The 5,654-nt window shown below is 38.3% G+C and overlaps 1 non-coding gene across 1 annotated transcript; it reads left to right on the plus strand.

The window, feature by feature from the left end:
* Positions 1-335: 335 nt before the first annotated feature.
* TRNAS-UGA (transfer RNA serine (anticodon UGA)) lies at positions 336-420 on the plus strand. Its single transcript has one exon. It is a non-coding gene; the product is annotated as a tRNA-Ser (tRNA).
* Positions 421-5,654: the final 5,234 nt, after the last annotated feature.

Genomic DNA, 5,654 nt, shown 5'->3' on the forward strand with positions numbered 1-5,654 from the left:
GCTAGCTATATGGTCTTGTCCACATTACCTAGTCTTTGTGTCCCTTTTATGTTTTGTTACTGTAAAAGAAAGATAATAACAAGACCCTCTTCCACAGGTTATTCTGTGGATTAGTTGACGTAGTTCTTGTGCATCACATAGTGCCTGGTACAGAGCAAATGGTAATCATAATAGTGTAATTACACAGGAATTATTTTAATTATTCCCAGTGTCCGCATTCATAATTGTCTTATTTTTTGTGAACTATTTCAGACTGCAAATAGGAATAGAGATCAATATAGCAAACACCTGTGTAGCTACCCACTTCTGGTTTAAGAAAGAAAACAAAGAGGGACGCCTGGGTGGCTCAGTTGGTTGAGCGTCTGATTTGAGCTCAGGTCCTGATCACATGGTTCGTGGGTTCGAGCCCCACATCAGGTTCTGTCTTACAGCTCAGAGCCTGGAGGCTGCTTCAGATTCTGTGTCTCCCTCTCTCTCTGCCCCTCCCCTACTTGTGCTTTGTGTCTCTCAAAAACAAATAAGCATTTTTTTAAAAGAAAGAAAGCAAAGATAGTAAAAGCCATTTGAAGACCCTTTCCTACATCACTGTCCTTCCTTTTTCTCTCTTCTTCCGTCTCAAAGATAACCACTGCTCTGTAATTGGCATTTATCATCTGTAGGCATGTTTTTATACATTGCTACATGACCAGACATCATGAACACCATATGATGTGCAATACAGTCCGCTGCTGCTTTAGTTACCCACTCCCCAGTGCACTCCTAAGGCAGCATTCCGTATCGTTCCTGGAGTGCTCACCCCAAAACATAAATCTGATTCTGTAAATTGTTCACAGTCTCTCTTCTTTAAAAGACTTTTTAAAGAGCAGTTGTATTTTACAACAAAATTGAGAGGAAGGTACAGAGATTTCCCATATTCTTCCTGTTCCCACCCATGCAGAGCCTGGCCCATTATCAACATCACTCACCACAATGGTGCATTTTTTACCAAAATAATGAACCTACAGTCAGTATCATAATCACCTAAAGTCCATAGTTTACTTAGAGCAACTATGCTTGGTACATTCTGTGGGCTTTGGCAAATGTATAATGACCTATATTGGTCATTATAATATCATACAGAATATTTTCACTGCCCTAAAAATCCTCTGTGCTCTGCCTGTTCATCTCTCTCCCTCCACCCCCCACCAGCAACCACAGACCTCTTTACTGTCTCCATAGTTCTGCCTTTTCCATCGTGTCATGCAGTTGGAATCCTACAGTCGGTAGCCTTTTCCAGTTGGCTTCTTCCACTTAGCAATATGCACTGGCGGTAACTTCATGTCTTCTCATGGCTTAGTAGCTCGTTTCTTTTTGGTGCTGAATATTATTCCATTATCTAATGCATTACAGTTTATTTATGCATGCAGCTACTGAATAAAGGATGCCTTGGTTGCTTCCAAATTTTGGCAACTATGAATGAAGCTGCTATAAACATCTGTGTGTGGGTTTTTGTGTGGACATAAGTTTTTACTCCTATGGGTAAATACCAAGGAGTATGATTGTTGGATCATAGGGCTAACAACATGTATAGTTTTGTGAAAAACCGCCAAACCATCTTCCAAAGTGGCTGTACCATTTTGCATTCCCAGCGACAGTTCCTATGGCTCCATGTCCTTGTCAGTATTTGGCTTGCCAGTATTCCAGATTTTGGCCATTCTAATAGGTGTGTGGTGGTCACGAATCTGTTCTTGAATCCCATTCCATATATTCTCACCTCCTACAAACTGCTGTTGGAGCACCACCTTCTTGGTGACGCCCGGACCTTCTCAACTGGAACCCTCAAGTCCTCTTCCCTTCTTCCTTTGTCTCCACGGTACTTCTCATCCTGTGACATACCATATATCCTTTTTTTTTTTTTTTTTTTATCTCTAACTAAGTATCTAATCTCCATGAGATTCTCATCTGCCTTTTTTTCTGGTGTATCTCTGCTGCCTAAAACAGAGTCAGATACATGGTAGGTGCTCTGTAATGTTTGTGTAATAAATGTTGAATATAAAGAATCCTCAACCTGGATTTCAAATATATCTTTATTTTGGCCCTCTCCTGTGTCCCTTTTCCACCCTGATACCATCACTCCGTTTTGCCCTATGTCTTCTCCTCTCCCAGGCCTTGGCTCCAGCTGTTTCCTGTGTCTGGGCTACTTCCTGACTCATGCTCATTTCTACTTATCAAAGCTTTTCTTCTCCCTCAAACTCAGTTCAAATCCTACCCCGTCCAAGAAGCCTTCTCAGATTCCACCAGCTGAAATGCATTTTTCCCTCTCCCAGGCTTCTTTAGCGCTTTGTGCCTCTCATAACTGTTTTCAGTCTTCCTTACTTCAGATCTATTTCTATGGGTGTGTCAGGCAGGAATGTGGAATGTAGGAATCTCCTCATTTCCATCGCCCTCCCTTGCACCCAGCACAATACTCCGCCCATCTGTTCAGTGGGTACTCAGTAAATGTTTAGTCAGCTGAAGGTGAGAGGGGACCTCAGAAAGGCCATTCATATCCCTCTGAAAATAGTTCTGGACTCTTGTTTAATGATTGTTTGACAAAGGGAACTTTCCAGATGGCAAGGCAGTGAGGAAACTTGAAAATGTGATACTTCTTCATTTAAAATGTGATACTTCATTGTAATCTGCCGAATATTTCCATAATGTTGGCCCACAGTGCAGAGTAATCAAATTACTTTAATTCCACATCATTTCTCTCATTTGCCATTCATTGTTTCTGTTGCTATTCCATTCATTCACTTTTTAATATATTTTTCAATTTAAAATTATTTTATGAGCATAGTCTCATTTCATTTTCTAATCTGACTGACTCTCTGCCAGGTATGATTTTGTGTGGGTTAAGAGGAAAGAATGGATATGCAGGAGTGTATGTGGAATACCATTTTCTGCTGCATGAACTAAGAAAGGCATTTCCCCTTATACAAATTTGCAAATTAGAGAATTTCCAGAAACATAAGTGTGTGCTTTGAGCAGTAATGCTAAGTAAGAGGGAGTGTGCAGTTTGCTTTTGATTTTGACTGTAGTCACGTTTGTAGAGGAAGTCACTGCTTATGGCTTTATTTAATAGGGCAAAGTAGAATTTTAAGTAGAATTTATCTAGGTGAGACCCTAGGTACCACTCAGTCTAGAATTTCTTTATCCTGTCACAACCAGTGCACCCTTTTTTGACAAAAAATTAGTAACAACAGTTTTGTGATTTAAAATAAATTTCACCAATAATATAATCAACACAAATATATTTTTAAAGAAGTCAATCACATCCTGACTAAAGTGTAAAGGAAAAATAAAAAAGAAAATAATAATGTATGTATATAAAATTAAATGCATGTATATCAAATTACATATGTGTACTTAAATAAAGTATATATAACTTATATGTAAATTATGTTTACAACATACAAAATTATATATGCATCAGTATCAGTATATAAATGTTTGAGCATGACTTCTCTGGAAGACAATGTAGAAGTGTCAGGTACTTGCACCTGTATCATAGAATCACCGTGAATGGAACAGCCACAAGTGCCATCAGATACAGGTGTGTTGTATTGGCAGCTCAAATACCGTAATTGGCTTTATGTCAGATGGTGTACCATTATTGATAAAGTTCAAAATGGAACAAGATTCACTCACGTACACACAGTCACCCATACATACACATACATGGTAGCTGCATTCCTGAAAAAATCATTGTGTGTTAAAATAGCAGGATTTTTTTGTTTTTCCATGTTCAAAAAGAGTTAATGTACAGACTCAAATAGTTATAAAAAGGGTTTATCTAATATCTGAATATCTGTTGGAGCATTTGGAAAATCAAGCAGAACATAAGACAGCTTTTCTTTTTTTTTATTTTTTATTTTACAAATAGTTTATTGTCAAGTTCGTTTCCATATAACACCCAGTGCTCATCCCCACAAGTGCCCTCCTCCATGCCCATCTCCCCCTTCCCCCCCACATCCATCAGTCCTCAGTTTGTTTCTCAGCATTCAAGAGTCTCTCATGGTTTGCCTCTCTCCCTTTCCCCCACCATTTCCTCCCTTCTTCTCCCCCATGGTCCTTAGTTAAGTTCCTACTAATCCTCCTATATGTGCAAACATGTGATATTTGTATAAGACAGTTTTTCTGTTGGTGGAACTGTCCACTCATTACAGCCCCTGTGACTGACCCTTGCCCACCAAATGCCCACAACAGTGGTCCACAGTCATTGTGATCTCACCTCCCCATAAATGTCCAGATGCCACCCCCGCAACAGTGGTGCTAACCGGTTGCAAATCTCTAGCTTAGTCCTGCCACCACCTTGAGGAATTTGAGAACCAGAAAGTTTCATTTACCTGAAACAAGTCACATACCTTGTTAGGCTTCATATAGCTCACGACTTGCCTGACAGCTTTGCTATGTCTGTAGCTCTTGTGTCCGCCAGCCATATTGTTAGAAATATCTAGACAGATGATAATTATGAGGGAACATGAAATCAGACTGTTGGGAATTTGAACCTACCACTTACAAGGTTTAGGCAAATAATTTGTGCTAGTTAACCTGTTTTGGCCTCAGTTTCTTCAAGATTCAACCATAGGCAATAATAAAACTTACCTCAGAGTTGTTTTGAGGATTACATCAGAAAATGTATTTAAGATACTGGTTTTAGAGTAGCCACTTGGTAAAGGATAGCTGTGGTGGTGATGGCGGTAGTGGCGGCGATGATGATTTGATGATGACAACAATGATGACAACACAGACAGTGATAAAGAATTATACTTGAGATAAAAATGTTCTTTATCCTTGATTTTTATTCTAACTTAACTAGAATTTTTTCTAGATAAGCCAGGTAGCTTATTTTTTTTAAAATTTTAGCTGATCCTTATTATCATGTTGGCAGATTTCTTTATTTTAAATTAAATGTCATCCTTTTCCTTTTAGCTAATAATATGATTTAAATTGCCTAGCCATTGAACCCTTTTCTTCACTGACACACTGGAGATTTGCATGTGTGACTGACTGTAAATGAAGTTATAGGAATAAAATCCTTTTTATGTTAGCAGAGAATAAATATCTAATGTTATTGTACCACTATTTTTGAAAAAGATATTTCCCTTCACTTTTACAGAGGCCATATTCCCAGAACTTAGCTGCTGTAATGATTTCTTTAGTAGCACACAAATTCTGTATTAATCTCTCAGCAGTTTTCTCAGTTAAGTGCATTTTTATGCTTGGCAGGATTAGGGTAGTCTAGGAAAATTAGTTTTCTTTTCTTATTACTTTTTCTGTTAATTTGTAACCAGTTAAAACACTACAATATGATGGATGATTGATCCTAGTAAAACTGCAAAGTTAAGGGATAATTGGCAGACTTTGGTTAAGCAATGAAGTCTTCTACTACCTTTCAAGAGCTTTGAAGACAACCTCATTATTAAAATTGTACATGCCAGCAAAATCCTGGATGTGCATAGAATTTAATTACTGACTAACTAACAACAATGCCAGGGTTTTATTTTTATGGTGGATGTGTAATGTTTATAAAGCAGCCATAGAGCAACTTGTATGAAAATGGACTTTTACAGCTAGATAACTACGGTCTGTTCATTTATCACATCAGTGCAGCACTTCCGATTATTCAGACCAAC

This window comes from Crocuta crocuta, unplaced genomic scaffold (genome assembly GCF_008692635.1).
Source record: "Crocuta crocuta isolate KB4526 unplaced genomic scaffold, BGI_CrCroc_1.0 scaffold97, whole genome shotgun sequence".
NCBI classification, from domain to species: domain Eukaryota; kingdom Metazoa; phylum Chordata; class Mammalia; order Carnivora; family Hyaenidae; genus Crocuta; species Crocuta crocuta.